We start from the raw sequence: 20,136 nt of genomic DNA, 5'->3' as shown, positions 1-20,136 counted from the left end.
GTTCAAATATAAATGATTTGCTTACTGGTTGGGATGTATACTAAGAAGGAATAAAAAGGGTGCCGGAACAGAAGGAAGATAAGAATAAATGGGACTGGTTCAGTGCCCACTGAAGTCAATGGAAGGATTCCCATTCACTTCAGTGGTCACTGGATTAGGTGTCATGTGAGGTCTGAGACATGGAATCATAGGTGCTGGAACTAGGGGTACTGAGGGTGCTGTGCACCCCGGCTTGAAGTACTAATAACAAACACCAATTCCATCTTCAGCACCCCACTATAAAAATTTTCCAGCACTATCATATAGAATAATCCAAGGATCGGCAGCCCTTTGGCATGTGGCTCTCCAGGGCAAGCCTCCTGGCGGGCTGCCAGGGTAAGCCTCCTGGTGGGCCAGGCCAGTTTGTTTACCTGGTGTATCCGCAAGTTTGGCTGATCGTGGCTTGCACTGGCCACAGTCCGCCATCCCAGGCCAATGGAGGCTGCGGGAAGCAGCGCAGGCTGAGGGATGTGCTGGCCGCCGCTTCCCGCAGCCCCCATTGGCCTGGAGCGGCAAACCGCAGCCAGTGGGAGCTGCAATCGGCCAAACCTGCGGATGTGCCAGGTAAACAAACAGGCCCGGCCCGCCAGGGGGCTTACCCTGGTGGGCCGTATGCCAAAGGTTGCTGATCCCTGGAATAGTCCATCTGAGAAAGAGAAGGTGGGTTGAGGACAAACTTTGGTGGCTTTGAGGTCCATTCAGCTATAATTGTTCTCCAGTAATGAGAAGCAACCAAAAATGTTGGTGCTATGGCTGTTGTTGAAGAATTTGAACATTGAGGTGGTGGAATGAATCCATGTACTGTAAATGATGCAATAAATACATTCTATAGACATCCTGGAGAACCAAGCATAGTGCCTGGGGGCTTCAGCTTCAAAAACATAGGATTCTGCCACCTGAGCTAATGGAGATCTCCACTGTGTGGCAGCAGTAGTGGTAGGTTCCCCATGTTCCCTCTGTGAGTCAATAAACTACAATGCGCTACTAATTTATTTCACATTACCGTTCTGAATTGTTTAGAGAATATGTTGTAATCCTTCAGAGAGGCAAAGGAGAATAGAGGTTTAAAATATTATTCTGTTTTACCTATCAGTCTAGAGAATCTGATATAAATATGTAGTTAGTGAAGCCTATGAGGACAAAACTAAAATGCAATTCATGTCTAAGACTCTGCTAGTGGAAAAGGCCTTAGATGTGGACAGTGGAACTGTGTAGCTGCAAATCCACCATCCTCACCTTCCCCAGAATCTTCTGGGCTGGGGCCCAAGGAGTTGGTATAGATTCTGCCTTATACAGGGCATCCACACACTTTGCACAGGGCTCTCCTAATGCTGTCATCTCCCCATATTTTTCCTTTGTCAAAAACCACAGGTATTTCCGTGCTTAAGGACTTTTGAGCCTGCAGACACATCACAGGATGCCTTTTGGGGGAAAGAACAGCTGAGGAGTGATTGAGAAAGATCATTCCTTCCTCTAGAGTTCCGAGCAGACCTTCCAGCGCACTGGACAGATCACTAATTTAGCCTTTATACTAGCCTAGAATTTAGCCTTAACAGTTTGAACAATGGTACAAAGAGCCCTGCAAGATGACACTAAATGAATAGACAGAGCGATGAGCCCACCCATGCCTTGCCTAGCTCTAGTCAGTCTAGCCAGTGCTTGTGGCCTCCCATATTCACGCATGCTGAAAATTCAAGCCAACTGTTATTCTAAAAATGAGAAAAAAAAAGAAAAGAAATCAAACCCCCCGCAAAACCCTGCCCCAAACCCATCTATAAAAGATTCATCATGCCATGGGCATGTATACACTATGGTAGGGAAAGGACCATTCATCATCATTCATGTCTATTTACGTAGATCCTCTCTCAAGACTCCATTCCCAAATAGCAACAGCTGCTGTAATGTTTGGTGACCTTCAGCAACAGTACTTTTGTCTTTTGGGAATAAATTGATTTTCTCTGGCTACCATGCAGCGATTCAGTGTTCTTATTGACCCAGAGCTTGAAAGTGTATAGTACCACTAGCAACAGGGGAATTGAAGTGATTGCAGCAGCTTTTAGAGCATCAGATTGGAACATAAGAGGTGCAGGCTGCATTGAGACAAAGCTACCTCACTATTCTCTGAAATCAGCTGGTTCGGAAACATGGAAGTGTGTGTATTTGTGGGGGGGGGTCAACTGATTTCTAATATATACTCTCTGGGTTATTTGATTTTATCCAGGGGAATTGACAAGTTTATTTGTCACCCCTGACATAACTCCACTGGAGATTTACTCCTGTGGTCTTCACCAGCTGGGGATAGTCCTACTGTCAAGCCTCCTCTTAATATGATGGCATATAAGGTTTCACATTTAGCTTTATGTTTGATTCACTGTATGGAAAACAAATGCAAGTCTTCTTTTAAGGCCAGAATCTTTGTTATATTAGTTACCTAGTTCTGTATGTGACATACAGGGATTTGATAGGTGTTTAACTTTGCAGTTGCATTTGCTACCTTATTCTGCATCTCCTGGCAATATGTTATGCTTCTTTGCCTAAAAGTCAGTAAAAGCATTTTATAGAAGCAATAAAGGACTAATGAATAGTTTAGAAAGAAGACACACTTATTTAATGTACTATGAAGATATGTTATGGGGAAATTTAAAGCTCATTTTGTTATTGTTTATCATGATGTGTCATTTGTTGTTCCACTTCAGGTCGTATCATAATATAGCATACTCCATAACATGAATTCTGAACGCATCTTTTGTTAAAGTTTCAAAGGGAAATATTTTTTCTGAAAAAAGGCAAACTCATCTCAGCTCATTCTGAGCCCAGCCCCACATTGCTTCTGCACTCAGATCTTCCATCAACATTTTAGGTGTGCAGGGAATGCAGGCAAATTCCTGTTCCTGGAAAAGATGTATGAACTGGATCATTCCCTACAAGGGACAAATCTGCACAGAAAACTGGAAACTCAAGGAGATTTCTTCCATAGAAAGAGTAGGAGTTTAGCTCCCACTCGAGAAGATGATCTCAGGAAGCTGCCTGAAGTCATGGCTGTTCATACTAATGCCCTGTGCTTCTGGACTTCCTTGGGCTCCTGCGCAATCAGTCAATATACCCATCCACTCTTCCATTGACTGCTGCCCTTGGTTTTACAGCCAATGATGCTACACCTTGGAAAGGGTTCCATAGAGTATACAAGGTGCATCATCACCCCCAGCTCTACCTGACTCCCATGCATAGGTCTCCAGACCCACAAAGGTCTGTGGTATCCAGAGAAAAGAGAGGGGCAAAGCTGAAGATGTAGCATTCCCCCAGATGTGTCATCCCCTTTGCTGAGAGAGGTGAAGGTGATGATTGAACTGTAATAAAAACAGAAAATGGTAAAACATAAACCCTCTCTCAGGAGAGTGACATTCCCCTTGTTCCAAGTAAAATGCTAGATGATACTTGCTGTGCGTACTGGACTGGAAGGAGGAATTATTGATACTTCTTCTGTTATATGTCCAAGAATTTCATGAACATGTAAACCAATTGGGCCCAATTCTGAAGTCAATGGGAGCTGCATCCAGGTAACTGAAGTCAGTATGAGGCCCGTAAAGTAAAAGCAAGGATTTGAGAAGTTGGTTCTAACTAGGGCATTCACATTTGATATGGAGAATAATTACAGAAATATGCATCTTCAGAGGTTAATAAATTATTAAATGTCAGGATCCCAATTCTGCAGTCCTTATTCAGGCAAATTTCCCAGTGATGTCAACTCTTGTTTTGCCTGAGTAAAGGCTGCAGAAATAAGCCTCCCTCTTTGGAACTGTTCTTTAGACGTATAATATACACACTCAACTCTGCTGTTTTGATATTACTTTATTCCTCAAAAGCACAATCCAGCATATGACACACAGTACTTTAGTGATGTACTCCAGGAAATCCTCAAAGCACTAGAGGAATATAATGCCTCTTAGTTCCAAATCTGCTCATGCATAACGAAGGTTAGGATACACTTCCGCAGCGAATATATTCCTCTTCAATAGGGCAGGAGAGGAAAAGACTCAGGTGAATTTATTTAATAATTGATAGTGGAAATAGACTCTAATGAAATTTCCATCATCCAGAAACATGAACTCTACCTTATATTTACAGTCCTTTATTTGTCTGCTAATACCTGATTTGGCAGCTTTCTTGAATTCTCTACTTGAACACAAAGGGCGAAAGGGTTCCTCCTGTGATAAAAGAGGGCTCGTGAGAAGAAAATTTGCATGAGGTTCTCCTCACAAAGATTCTCCCAAATTGTTCCATCGGGGGTGGGGGTCCTTCTACCCTTCCCAAAGGGCTACAGGGCATGCTCACAAACCCTTCAAATCATAGGGGATCAGAAAAATGCTAAGGCCATATACATTGAGGCCCTGTACCTTCCCAGCAGCAATACTTTCTGCCAACAGCAGCTGCTCTGGAAGCCCTCATTAGAGAGGGATTCCCACAGGCTGCATTGTATTTTCTTTGTAAATTCTGCAGGGCCTGGGGAAAGTGGAAAGGGTTGAAATACTCCCAAAATATGCATCCTGTTGGCCCTGTTCCTGACCTGCCGAATTTTCTCTTAGCCTTCCTAGTCTTCACCTTCTCCACTTGCACAGATATTTTGGAGGCCTCTAGGGTTGGAAGATGGTGTGTGGAATGCCATGAACTCACAAAAAGTGGAGTTGAAGAAGATGCTGTCATGCCATTTATTGCCATATATCAAATCACCTGAAAAATCTGCTGTCGGTACTGTGCCTCTTCAAGTTGAGACAGGCATCAAGTAAGACATTATGTGTCATAGTCTTCTCTAGCTTGATGCATAGATGCAACTCTCCTTAAAAGGGAGTTGAATGTATGTGTGTATATGTACCCTGAGGAAAATATGCCTCTTAGTGAATACAACAGAGTAATATCATGGGATTGTAAAAATGTTCCATATATTATTGTTTTAAATGCAACACATTTTTGGAAGTAGCACATTTACTGGACCTGATTCGCTTCTTCCTCGCACCTTTGTAAAACATAGATAACTCTGGGGGTACTGTTGTGTAAAACCTGTGAGAAGAGAATTAGAGCCCTATATCTGATTAGCTGAGGCCAAGGTTTAATTAACATAGTAACAATTTAAAAAAATATACTTTAAATTAGCACCTCGGAAAAATTGCTGGTTCAAATCAGGGGACCTGTATATGCAGCTGTTCTATCTCCTGTCAGAACTCTGGGCCAACCTACTGACCATGTAGGGCAGGAAAGTCATTCAAATAAGCTTCCTTCCCCCCTTCCCATGTCCCCACTTCTCTCTGTGAGGGACTCTATGTGTCTTGCCTTCTTTCAGATCTAGGGTTACAGGATTTAGTGTTCTCCACCCTTAGGTTGACTTTATGATTTTATCAAATGGGCTGTGTTTTTGTTTTGGGTGTCCCACAGCAAGTCAATGAATCCATCAGCCTCACAACTTTTTAAGGATGAACTGGCCCAGAAGTTCACAGACACATTTGTTTTGCTGGTTTAGGTTCCCTAATAGCACTTGGAGTCTAATTTTAGGCCCCAGACCCTGCAAAAGAGGTAAATTTCTTCTTTGACTTCAATGGGACTATTTATGTGAAGGTGTTTCCAGGATGGGAGCCCTGAATGGCGGTCATATCTAGTACTTTCAGAAGACTGATTGTAATAAGGTTGGATGCTTTGCTAATATTTCCCACTGCTTTGTCTATAAAGCCTGCAAGTGTCTGATAAACACACATGCAATTCGCAGCTGCCGAGGCCTATGCTTGTTACCATCAGTCAGAATTAAGAAACCGTGTAAATCAGCACACCACATGAAAAGTATTACCTGAAGCACTGAATCTCACTAACGGAGTCAGTGCCCTGATATTGGTCTGATAGCAGACAGGTTCTAGAGGTCAACAGTGTAGAAACAATGAAACAATTGCAAAACTGGGCTTTAGGAGCACACCTGTGGTCAAGCCATGAGTACTAGCTGCCCTTTAAGGAAACAAAAGATCTTAGCACCTCATCATGGCCAAGACCATGGAACCTGGCAGCCCCACCTTCTAGTACATCATTTGTTTAGTTCCTTCAGGCAGTTGTTATAATATAGGTTGATAAGATTTTTAAAAAGTGAAGAAAGGATTCTCAGGTCCAACTCCTATAAGCTATAGGTCTCACAACATAATATTGCAGTGAACAACTGAATGTCTTCCCAACTCTTTTTATCTAAAAAATATATAGACATGAAGCAAAGTCATTTTAATTTTCTTGAATCAAGCAAAAAAATAATTGTTACTGGGGCAGCAGTATGGTTTTCAATCATTTTAGCATCATATGATGGGGCAGAAACAGGTGGCCCACCACGTTAATTGAAGTGACAGATCAAGTATGAAAAGTACATTTGAGATGCTATTAATAGTATGTGAAATATCTAGTCAACTGCCGATTTTATAAATAGCATGAGTGTATTTGTCTCCTCTGTTGAAAGATACTATACAGTGACTCATCAGAGGGACTGTACAATTGTGGTATTTTCAATAATGCCAAAGTAAAGACTTAATTGTGATTTCCCCTTGCAAAGCCTTTGGTGAAATGTATGATTGTGGGGAAAGGTTGTTCTAGGTTGAAAAGTGAACATATTATTTCTCACTCCACTGGTGATTTCTGTCACACCCTCCCCCTACCCCAACTGTTAATACATTTTGTCAGTGTTGTTTCAGAGAAAAGAGCCTGTTTTGTTCCGGTTCCAAAGATTTGTTTCACTATCTTGTAAGAAAGGATCAGATTTACTAACTTACTCTGTGAGTATTTCCACTGATTTAAATAGTACTTGAGAAGTAAACTACCACCCAGTGTAACTGTGTGGCAGAAACGGATCCAAAATAAAAATGGCTTATGTCTGTAAGAAGAATTTTGCAGATACTTAGGGCTAAATGATCAACATATACTCTATAATAGGTGGACATGTGTAGTTGGATGGTTCATCTGCCAGAACAGTTTGATTTTGATGCTATGTATGGAATTTTAGGGAATAAAACACAAAGTAAAAAAAAAAATTCATTCCTAGCAATTTCTCACACCTGCCATAATTAGACTGGTTTCCTCTGTCAGCAAAAACCTGTTCAGATGCTGCAACATCCTTTTAAGGTCCAGAGAAGTTTTCGTTTCTGTAACTTATTGGCTCAAATGGAGTTAAAGCAGGGATGAATTTGTGCTCCAGTCCAAAATTTGGAGTGAAATCCTGGCCCAACTGAAGTCAATGCAAATTTTGTCATTGACTTAAGTGGAGCATGGATCTCAACCTAGGTAATGTTCACAGCTTACATTGCTATAAGTGGATTTTGTAGGCTTTAATGGATAACAAAACCCTTAAAACCCATTTTGTGTCAGTATTTGATTATCCCAGACTCACAGGAAGAAAGACAAGATGCAAGTCTGGAGGGACACCGTTTACATACCCTCCTCAGGGGCTTACCTGAGCCCCACTAGCCTGGCTGCCAACTCAGATGATTCCTTCCGCCATGCCTATCACCCACCCCACCCCCCTGCTGCCTTCCCAGCCTCTGAGGGAGGGCAAACCCTTAAAAGGAGCCAATATCCTTTTTCCCTACCAGATAATACCCCCTTGCCTTGAGGTTGCATTTTGATCATTCTGAAAGCCTGACTAGACCACACACTGTATACCCTCTCACTGAGGTGCCAGGTTAAAAAGTGGAACCAAGCTTGAAAGCTGCACAAAATTCAGAGTGCATTAGTTATCATTCAGTTTGGTTTATGACTTGAATACCTATGGCAATGTTTAGACTAGAGCTAGGGCAAGGTGCAGTAGGAGCTTATGATATGACTTGTACTGTAATTTCCTCTTCAGGCTTTGTTTAAAGGGATAAACATTTATTTGTATGATCACTATACTGAAACGGTAGGAACCCAGACTCAGGGGCATTTCTTTTTAAATTATGTTATAATGTTTTAAAAACTTCTCTCTTAGCAGCCTTTAATCTAGTGTCTGCAATTATTGTGGACACAAATTTAGTGCCCAGGTTAAGACATTTGAGCTATTGTGTATGTGTGCAAGGAGGATTTTAGCCATAGTATTTGGGAGTTGCTACATCATCTTTGGCATCTAGGAACCACTTTGGAGACACTTAGCAGAGCTATATCTATTACATATAGAGTTGTCAATTCTCTATATGGTGTATGTACTTATAGACATATCTGCTTGAAATAATTTTGGGGGAAAGTGATGTAATTCTATCATCTGTGAGTAGCTATGACATTCATTATCAATTCTAATAAGATTTTTTGGACCTGATTTGGGAATTAGTGATTGAAAAGAATATGTTAGATCACACTGACATGCTACTAGCCTATCCATATAGAAACTCTCCTGCCAGGTGATGTGTAGAATACCATAATAACCTAGATATCTAGATTCCCATGATCATTTATGATATGTCATAGCTATGAAACAGTCTAACAGACACCAAAGGATTTACCATTTATACTGGACTCTTGAAATATGAGCACAACGTGTCAAGCAAGCAAGGCACCACTACTATCAAGACAACAGAAAAAGGTGGAACATGAAGCTTCTGCAAAATCTGATTTCATGTGGATTAGAAAAGGTAACTAGAGAGTGAGCAAATAGAGTGTCTCAAATAGTGACAGTGAAGACAGCAACTATCAACGTCACATTAGCTTTGCAACTGACAGCCACTTGGCAACAGCTGTAACAAATGTCCTACAAGCAGATTGAATTATTCAGGTGAAAGTTCCATCACTAGATGTGACAACTAATGGAGCCAATACTTTCAGGGATAATCTCAAACTCGCAGTAAAATGCAGGAGATCAAGCACTTGGTATAAGTATTTATTTACCAGTATTTTCAATGCAAACATTGGCAATGATTTGACCAGGGGGAGCACAAAAATATAGTTATAACAGTAACCACTGGAGTTAGTGGATACTGAACCTAGTTATGTGACTAAGGTCAACTAATCTTAGGGAAACCTCCTTTGTGTCAGGTGACTGGGGCCGAGCAATGAATGTCAGTCCTTGACCAGCACTTCAATGTGTCACACCTCTATTTCATAGCACCAGAAGAAAACAATGGGGCAGCTCCTCTGCTGGTGTAAATCAGTGTGACTCCATGGCTATCAATGGAGCAATGACAATTTACATCATCTGAAGATCTGACCCTAAATAATTGAAAACATGGAGCAAATGAAGCCTCCTAAATCTCTCAGTTTGGAAGGAAACCTAGGCAAGAACTTGAGGAAGTGGCTCAATACTTCCAAGTGTCCCTGGAAGCAACAGGTATTGCAGAGATATCACAGAGGGTGAAATCCTCCAATCTTCTACTTGGCCCAGACACATTGGAAATATTCAGTAACTCCAGTGAAAGCATAGTAAAAGCATGGCTTGCACCAGCCATGTAGAATCCAGTGGCTATTGTAACGTAACTTTGAATAGTGCATATCCCCTTATAGGAACACAGGTTTTTTTTCTCTCTCCCCCTTCACATCAGAGCCCAAGTAAAGTTTGTGTGAGCCACTCAAAGAGATAGCCCTGCAGCCTGTACTTAAAAATAATATTTGGGCTCATATTAATCTCTAGGGGATGCTTGTTCTGAAGATTTTCCAACAGGAAAGTTCTACTCCCATGAGATATACTCGACACTCTGTCAGCCACACTGTCCTAGTTGGCTTAGATTATTTCAGTGTAGTTTGTATAATATCTAGCAGTGAAGTAGCAGTAGTGAATGTGACAGAGCATAAAGTAATGTTGGCAGTTGCTTTACTTCTCTTTGTAATGTACTGAAAAAATATAAATTCAAGTAGCAGCTCACCATGGAATGGATTCTGAAATCCAAGGTCACGGAAAAGCCAGTAGTGGAACTAAATTGGGTATGAAATGCAGGAGTAGGTAAAAATGAATGGGAAACAAAACTGTTTCATCTTTTCTGTCTGAAGGGGCAGCTAAGGAAGGGCTATGTTTGTCAACATGACAGGCAAAAGGCATTCAAGAAGATCTTCTTGAAGAAAAGAACAGAAGTGAAAGTGTTTTACGGAAAGAAAAACAGGCTTTTCATATTTGTGAATATAAACAGCAGAGACAAAAGGTTACCGGGGGTCACACAGATGACAGTATTACAAAGAAAACTTCTGAGCAAGGAGACAATGACTCCTGGAGCTTCTCAATTCAGATCAGTTGCCTTTCATTAGGACAGTCAATGCGGTGCAGCAGTGAAGACACAGCTCAATACAGACATATGTGTAGTTATCATCCAAAAAACCTGTGATTCAGAGTAAAAGAATCACCTGTCTTCATGAGTGGGTTGGTGCAAAGTAAGAGTTATTGTTCTCAAAGAGGCCAGAAATAAGTACAGACCCAGAGAATGTCAGTGCACTGTAGAGATAAGTGGAAACTGTATGGACCTGGAATGGATAGTATGTTCTTCTGCCCTGGACTGAGAGTCTGGAAACCTGTCTTCTATTCCTGACATACTATGTGACTTTGGGAAATCACTAAAGCTAGAATTTTCAAAGAAGCCTAAGAAAAAATTTCAGTGGGATTAGGTCACCTAACTCCTTTTGACAACTTTGAAAATCCCAGCTTCACTCTCTCTGTGTCTCATTTTCCCTATCTGTAAAATGGAGTTAAAGACACTTCAGCAACTAACTAACTAACTACCCCTGAAGTGTTTTGATACCATGTTGATGTGTGTTATAAGAAAACCTAAGTATTTGCTTTATGTGCCACCTCTGAATATAGCCAAAAAGTTTTTTCAAATATTAAATGGAATTTTGGAATGGGAAGACAGCAAGTTGAAATATCAAAACATTTTGTGGTACTACAAATTTCAAAAAGGTTTCTAATTGGAAATGTCAACATGAAAAAAGTTGACTGTTCAAAACAAAATGATTTGACATTTTATAATGACTATTTTTTGCTTTGAATTGACATTCTGAAACAAAAAATGTCATTTTGTTTCAAAATATTTACTCTAAATAAAATGTTTCACTTTGATTCTCCCAACTGGGAAATCAAAGAATTAATAAAAAATGATTGCAAATTTTTTTCTCAATGAGATCACATTTTCCTAAGGAAAAATTTTCATATGGAAATTTTCAACAAGCTCTACTTCTAAAACTTTAATTAACAGGTTTCTCAGACTGGGCACAAAACCATCAAGAGCAAGTCTGAATCAGGAATAACCCTCCCTGCCTCCCCTTGTCCCCTTCCCCCATCCCATGCTGCTTACCCATTCTTTCTGACCAGATGGGATTTATATTGGGAATTCCTTGTGAAACATAAGGCAGCAAGCCTTCTTTCCATTGTAACAAGGTGGCATGGTATGGGAATGATTGAGAATCACCCAGTGAAAAATACCTCATGTGAAATCCCAAAGTGAGACTGTATCACCCAATAGCAGGGCTCTTGAATCTCATAAGATTCAGAGTTTGGCCTTACCCAGAGTTTACTGAAATTGTCTGAAACTCATGATCTGAAAATATTGTGGAAACAAGTTTTCTCATCACATTTCCAGTTCAATTTTTCCTGCTTTCAGCTGGACCAGAAATATCATGAGAAAGTTACCACCCATTTCCAGGCTAGGATAGAACCAGGAAACAAGGAATGTGTAAAAATCAAAAATATTTAAAAAAACAAACAAACAAAAAAACAAGTAAATCTTTCAAACCTCTTAAAAGATTTGATGTGGATTCAGTTCACTTTTGGTCAATTCTTAGTTTATCTGATCTGATTTGCAAATTTCTAGGAATTTCCCATGTTTCATATATCGATGTATAACAATGCCATGTTCTTTAAATGAGCAGATATGGAAATGTCCTTGAATCCACTGCCTTCCCTGCACCCTTTTGTAGAAATGCTAAAGCACCATAGTGACCCAAAGAATCAATATTTATTAATACATTGAAACAGCAAAGTAAGAAAGCTCATCTGTCTCAGATAAGAATCTACTGAGAGATTACATTTCTTCATTCTATTTCCAAATTAATAGAATTTAATCTGCTGTTTCTGTTGTTTATTTAAGACACAAATAACATTTTATTTGTTCAGTTAAAAACTGAAAGTATCATTTGATTTGTCAGTTTGCTTTTATGCTCCATTTATGTTCCATGGCACAATTACTATATGTATTATTCTAAATGTGAAATAATGATGTGTAGATTCTAGTATTTATATACCACCAATAGTATGCTAAGTTTAAACACTAAATATAGCTTATAGATCATCTATTTATTTTAATCTATGAAAAAAAATCATAAAGCTGCATTTTTATGTTTATTCTGCAAGGAGAGTGTCAAAGCATAAACAATAGTCAAATGAGTAGCTGATGAAGCATATATCCATGTCTGTGTCCCTTTCTATTCACTATTCATGAGCATTTTCACAAATGGGTTTAGTTAGAACCACTCTTTAGGAAATGGATGTTCTTTATGAATAGTCATATTCAAATGAAACCAATAGTGGTATTTGTTTTCAAATAATAGCACTTGTTATCTGCTGTTCACTAGTGATTATTAGTTATTTATCATTCATTATTCTTCAGAGTTAAATTACTGTCATCTGATCAGGGAGTAAAAGTAGCACTATGTGACTTAAGTGATCACTCACCTCACCAGAACCAATGAATATATCACAGTCTGAAATTATTTGGCCAACTTATTAGTCGGTACGAACACACATTAATATATTATACATTATACAAAATCAAGATCAGTTTGTGGAGAGAAAAAAGGGCTAAATGTATTAGATAGTTTATTGACAATAAATAATTTGTCAAGCTCTACAGATATCTATATCATCTATATCTATAGCTCTCTCTATATCTATCACAGTGAGAAAAGCTGAGAAAAAGCCGTAAGGTTTAAAGGAAGAGATCCAATTTTCTACTTCAGTCCAGAAATGTAGATATAAAGGCACAAGGGCAGCATTAAGAAAGGTCTTTCAGCTGAATGAAACTTATCATTTTGGTGGGTCAGCTGGGTAAATTATTAATCACTAAAATCATTAATCTTTCAAATGTTCAAATGCATTCTCCAAAGCTTCCCTAACCAGAGCCAAAATTCTTTGTACCGTAAATAAACTTTTTTTTTGCAAGGTTCCAGAGGTATTCACTGATTTCAGCTGAGTCATTAGTATTGTAAGAAAAACCTATTATACCTCTATTACTTCCATTTCTGGCCCTGGGTGAAATACAGAAGCAGAGAGGTACATGAATGTATTTAAAATAAAAGGGAACAATATTTTTTCAAAACTTGTTTTATCTGTCCAATCTGCCCTTCCTAGTGCATGTGGTGCTGTACAATTACCAAGAGAGAAAAGGTATACATCAAGTCCATTTTGACAAGTCAGAAGGTAACCCATAGCTATTAAAACACCCCACAGTAATTAATTATTCACTTAGAACTTTTTTGATCCTAATTAGCCCACTCCTAGCAAATATTTATAGGTCTATTTTCCTTGCCATTCATGTGTATAACTCTGATTAGAATCAGTGGGAGTTATGTTTATGAATCAACAGCAGAAGAGACCCTCTGAAGTGGCAATACACGTTATTGCTGTACACAGAGTTTCGTGATTAAAGATAAATAGGCCAACAAAAAAAATTTTTTGGTGTTGTGAAAAAGCAAAATTTCCACTTTCCATCTGCTCAGTTTTGCTTAATTTGCCAGAAGCAAAAAAGCAGTTTCCACCAGTAAAACTGCTTTGACTTTGAGAAACAAGTCTTATAACCACACTGTTGGGTTAGAGGTGGAGATTTACTGAACCATGGCCTCATGCACACACAGACATTTTGGACTGGTACATGCAGTATGGCAAATAGAACATCTTCTGCCCTAAAAACACAGTGCTCTTCCACTGGAGCTAAAGGAAAATGTTTCATTAGTTCCAGACCCCTACCCAAATGCACCCTTCTTCCATTCAGCATTCCACTGCTACTGGGACAGACTCTTACAAACTAAAATACTGAGTGGATCTCGCATATCCTATCTTGTTGCAGGAGGTGGTATGAAAACACATACATACTTCCCCATTAGGGTAGAGATCGTCCATGAATTCAGATGAGAGGACATGATCCTCTGGTCCATTAAAGATCTCTATTACACTTCAGTCTAGCTGGCCAGTGAAAGATTTCCCTTGCCTGAGGTAATCCTTGATTGATGAAGAGCCACCATAGTAGCTCCTATGCCAACCTTCTTCCAGCTGTCAGTGCAGAGTGCATGGCTGGAGAAAAGGGGGATTCCCAGTGATCACCTGCTACTGAGATGGCCACTGGTAGCCATAGACAGTCAGCACAAAATAGAGTAGACCTGGGCTGTTGAAATTTACTTTGGGGACTGACTAACTGGCCCTAGGATTGGGAACTTCGCAGTGGCCTAAAGGAGTATTGTAGACAACTGGAGATGGCAGAAAGTGTTACTTGCTGATGCTGCTATCTGAAATCTTAGCATCAGTGAGGAATCCAGGGCTACTCTTAAGGTGAAGATGAATTGTTGGCAAAGGAGTCCATGTCATCTCACCATTTGTCCAGGTAGCTTTATGTGGATGTTGAATAAGACCAGAAAGAGAGCTGATCCTTTAGGCATCTCATAAAAAAGGGACTGGGTGGGAGAGATGCATTTCCCCATCCCTTCAGGAATGACTCAAACAATTTTATTTCACTTGCCAGGGCTCCTGACATCTGTCTCATGTGGGACATCAATATTTCATGGTCAACAGTTGGTGAAGAAAATATTTAAACAGAAATGCTGAATCACTATCAACTATAGATTCAATAATATAGGGGTGAAAGGCTAGTTAATGTATATGGTTTGTATGGATGGATCAGGGTGGTGTAACAGTTATAGTAAGAAGGCAATTTGAATATATACCAGCATCTGTTATTGTGATTATAGGTGAGGCTGGTAGCTCCACCTATTATTAAGATTTTCCAAAATTTCTCAGAATAAGACCTTATTTTCAGTTGCTTATAACTTTACCAAACTAAACATTTGGGCTGAAAATTTCCATGCTGGGTGTCTGCATTTATTTTATTTTGGAAAATTTCAGTGAGATGTTTCTGAGAATAAGACTAGGGAAAAGAAGTTCTGACAAGGAGCTGAGAGGTGGGAGGTGAATGGCTGGGCAAGCAACTTGGGCCAAGAAGTCAGGGGAGGTGAGGACACAGATTGAATAAGAAAACTGGAGGATGAGACTGAGACTGAAGCCAGTGGGGATGGGGAATTTAGCCACATAGGGGCGACTGGAAGTTAGGATGAGGGAGACTGATCAGATGAGGAGTCTAGTGGCAGGGGCGGGAACTGGCTGGGCAAGCCTCTGTGTGCCTCAGTTCCCCATCTGTAAAATGGGGATAATAATGGTTCCCTACCTCACAGAAGTGTTGTAAGAATAAATACATCAAAAGATTGTGAAGCACTTTGAGATCTGATGAAAAACATTATGTAAGAAATAGGCATTATTAATTATTAATACTTGTTGGGTAAGGAGACTGGGCCTTAGATGAGAAACCTGCTCTGAGGATGAATTAAAGTTGGTTAATGAATGAAAGAGGCTGTGGCCTGTAGGACTCCTGCTTCATTTGTTGCAGAAGCTGAAATGTGTGTAGTGAATGAGGCAGGAGATTTAAGCAATAGAAAGGAGGGTCTCCTGGTTAGGGCAACTGAATGCTGTCCTGTAGAATTGGCTCTATTTCTGCCACTGCCACTGAGTTCCTATGTGATGCTAGGCAAGTCACTTAAATCAAACTTTTCAAGGGTGGTCACTAACTGCATGTTCCTCATTTTCTGTGGGACTGACCCGAGGATCTGATCGCAGAAATGTTGAGCACTCAGAACTGCAACTGAAGTGATTGGGAGCTGTGCTTTGAACATACAAAATGCTATCTAATTCTAAGTACTCTGAAAAACCAGTCCAAAGTGTCTCAAATAAGACTCCCAACATGAGGTAATACTTTTGACCTTAATTTCTCTGGCTCAGATCCACAAATCCACATTGATTTCAATGGAAGTTAGAAACCTAAATACTTTGTGATTCTGGGCTTTTGGGCCTCAGTTCCTGGCTCTGATATGGGGATAATAATACCCTTTCATCTCACAAGTTATCAATGTTTTGGAAGCACTCAGATACTACAATGATGAATACCCTAGAAAAGCCCATAAGAAAATTAATAACTCTGCCTCCGGAGCAGGGTTTGAATAGTGTTCAATAAATAAAGCAAGGGGCCACATATTGAACAAGAGGAAGATAAAATATTGAATAGCTACTCATTAAGTGAGCACTGTTCATTCTGTGCACTGCATGGGGAAGGGATCTTGTGGAAAAAGTAGTATGTGATCATGTAATTAAAGACTGTGTTATAATGCATATGCATAAGGGGGGATGGGAAATCATGTTGCACAGGCAACCTTAGTTCTGGCATTTGCTAACTTTTGAGTGCCTGACTTTGCAACCTTAATAATGTTCTTTTAATATAGGCTTGGGGGTGTATCTGTAATGTATTATTTAGCTTACAGTAACACCTTACAGGAGACATCACAAATGACTCTTTTCAGAGATGACTTTGTTAAACTTAGTCTTCTTTTATTTAACATGTGAGCAAATTGTGACACTTGGGAAGATATGCTGCATAATTGTTAGTTTAGGGTTATGCAAGGTTCTGTGCAGAGACACCTTTGGAAGAGAGGTGAAAGAAGCAGAGTTTGCTCTCTGCCTTGGTTCCTCATTAAAGTCAATTCCTGAAGCAATATTGCTCTCTGGGAATCAGGCATTGATGTTGGGCTGAGAGTCCTAAAAGAAGGCATTGCATGCATGCTGTTTGACCACCTCTGTTCTAGGTCTAATGTATATATGTAGGTAAAACAAGTTACACTTGTAGTATACCTGGAGCCCATGAGTGTCCTACACTGGGAAGCTGTCTAGAGCTTTGCAGGTCATCTGTTACCAGTTAGCAGAGGGGTGACAAGGGTGTCAGAATGGGACACTGATATCAGAAGAAGGGAACATTTACTTCCAGAGGTGAGATGAAGGAAAATAGCAGGAAGGGATGTTAATAGGACCAAGGAAAAGGAAGGGAAGGGTGACATTTGGTTAGCTTAAAAGGATAGGGAGAAGAAAAGTGGGAGTCAAGACAGAATGATAGAGGGGTGCATTGAGGGCTGGGGAAATAAAGCAAGTAGTGAAGGAACTGTGAAGGAGACAGTTGGGAGGAGGTATTGGCAAACAGCTGACAATGGATGGAAAAGACTGGCCAGAGTCTAATTGTAAAATGCACTTAGCTGACATCACTTGTCTTCTGAGGGGGAAGAGTTCCAAAGGGTGCTGGTTTGGCTTGGGTAGGCCATGTCTACACTTACAAGCAGACAGTGGCAGCTTCTCTTCTAAGGAGCAGACACAGGAGTACTCTATCCAGGATAATTATACTTAGGAATATCAACTAATTGTATTAAGTTAATTTAAGGCTTTTCTTTAGTTTCCAAAGTAAGCGGTAGCATACATGGAACAGAATGTTCTCATTTTGCAGAAATAGAACAGCAAGCTGTATTTCCTGAGAGAGAAATTAGTCTGGATCCCATTTGCAAAGGCAAACATAAGGAAGGGAGGAAAAAATAAACATATTCTACATTTTTAGCATATTTGCCTTAAATCAAATAGTATAGCCATGAAATAAAAATGGATTTTTTATAAAGAGATAAGATGTAATGCAGTAGGGTGTCATAAATGGACAAAATCATATCCCATCTCTAAAACTGTAGAATCAAATTTTGAAAGATTTGTATGTGCGTTATAGTGCAGTGAGGCTAAGGCTATAATTAGGTCTGTGAGAAGTTGTACTGTGCCAAACAAACAGAAGGAGCTTCAATTTTAAACAGCCAAGCTTTATTCATGGTGGCTTCCTCTGTATTGTATAATTACTAATGTATATCCAAGGAGGTATATACAATACAAGGGCCAAACCCTGCACACATCTACTACTCATTGTAGAAATCAGTGGGATGGTATAAATCAGTCTGCTGTATAGTAATCATTTTCAGGACAGAGCTCTATTTCTGTAAATAATTACACATATAACAACATTTTATGCATGCTTTGCATAGATTTAGATGATTTCACATGGTGGATGGCAGTGGAGAATCAGACTCAGGAACTCTGGGGCATATTCAGGAATGCATCATTGATTTCTAGAATCCCACTCCTGTGTTTTGCATACAAGCATATCCTACTTGTTTCTGACACAGTCAGGAGCAGCTCAATGACTTGTCTTGTGGGACTCATTATTTTATTATGTGCACTAGTTAGAGGGATGTTCACTGTGTAATGCTCAGCATTACTACACATGGACACTCTGTTTCTTTGTGCATATAATGGGTTATATGTTTTGCCTTTTTGCTTGGATTCCCACTCTTGCTTTAACAAAGTAGAAACTTGGTGCAATATCACTGAGTGTAGTGTTTAGTATTTGACTTAACCAGCTGGTGCCAGCAGTACAGAGCTAATAGCCAATCCTTACTCTGTTTTTAGCTAATATTTCCATATTGTGGAATATGGTTAGGTTAGATTTCAGTCTAAAGGAGTGACACATTCTGTCACCATGAATTAGGCCCCTTATGACCCTTTTTATTTAACCACACAGTGCTGTGAGAGTCTGGGGAGGTCAGGTACAATCATAATCTGTGTATATTCAGCTGAATAAAAAGGAGCAAGGTCTCTATTTGCCCTCAAAACCTTTTATGTATATGTGTTTATATCAGTAACATATGCACAAGTGTAACTCCTAATATGAGGCTAAGTCCACTTGAGCACTGACAATGTGCTAGATGATGCAAGCAGGAATAACTCCATCTCTGAAGTCGTGAAATGCAGCAATTTTCTAAAATCTAAGAAATTGACATGTAGGATTTCTTGCCATGAGACTATACCACAACCCTTCAACTTGACTGGACCAATCCAAATAGTTTCATTACCTCTGAGTGGAAACTGTTATAACATTATCCTGTATGACAGTATGCCCAAAGTGGGGGGTGTGAAGAGCCAGCGGAGGGGAGGGATGATAGATATCTCAGTTATTCTCCAGAGTTTCAGCTGTCTTTTTAAAATAAATAAATAAATTAAATTAATATTTAGCTGTTGGAGTTCTAAAAAATCCTTGAACCATGACCTGACTTGATATGATTTTACATAACTTCTGTTCAACGTCTTCATCAATGATTTAGATAATGGCATAGAGAGGACACTCATAAAGTTTGCGGACGATACCAAGCTGGGAGGGGTTGCAAGTGTTTTGGAGGATAGGATTAAAATTCAAAATGATCTGGACAAACTGGAGAAACGGTCTGCAGTAAATAGGATGAAATTCAATAAGGACAAATACAAAGTACTTCACTTGGAAGGAACAATCAGTTGCACACTTACAAGATGGGAAATGACTGCCACAGAAGGAGCACTGCAGAAAGGGATCTGGGGGTCATAATGGCTCACAAGCTAAATATGAGTCAACAACAGTGTAACATTGTTGCAAAAAAAGCAAACATCATTCTGGGATGTATTAGCAGGAGTGTTGTATGCAAGAAATGAAAAGTAATTCTTATATTCTACTCAGCACTGATAAGGCCTCAGTTAGAGTATTGCATCCAGTTCTGGATGCCACATTTCAAGAAAGATGTGGACAAATTAGCAAAGTTCCAGAGAAAGGCAACAAAAATAATTAAAGGTCTAGAAAACATAACCTATGAGGAAAGATTAAAAAAACTGGGTTGGAGAAGAGAAGATTGAAAGGGGACATGATAACAGTTTTCAAGTTCATAAAATGGTGTTACAAGCAGGAGGGAGAAAAATTGTTCTTCCTAACCTCTGAGGATAGGACAAGAAGCAATGGGCTTAAATTGGAGCAAGGGCAGTTTAGGTTGGACATTAGGAAAAAATTCCTAACTGTCAGAATGATTAAGCACTGGAATAAATTGCCTATGGAGGTTGTGGAATCTCCATCATTGAGGATTTTAAAGAGCAGGTTGGACAAACACCTGTCAGGGATGGTCTAGGTAATACTTAGCCCTGCTTTGAGTGCAGGGGACTGGACTAGA

The 20,136-nt window shown here is 39.7% G+C and overlaps 1 protein-coding gene across 1 annotated transcript in view; it reads left to right on the top strand.

The window, feature by feature from the left end:
- Positions 1–20,136, top strand: part of KCNH7 (potassium voltage-gated channel subfamily H member 7) — a 338,644-nt gene that overhangs the window by 114,846 nt on the left and 203,662 nt on the right.

Source organism: Dermochelys coriacea, chromosome 11, assembly GCF_009764565.3.
Source record: "Dermochelys coriacea isolate rDerCor1 chromosome 11, rDerCor1.pri.v4, whole genome shotgun sequence".
Lineage (NCBI taxonomy): Eukaryota > Metazoa > Chordata > Testudines > Dermochelyidae > Dermochelys > Dermochelys coriacea.
This window is presented reverse-complemented; position numbering and strand designations above follow the sequence as displayed.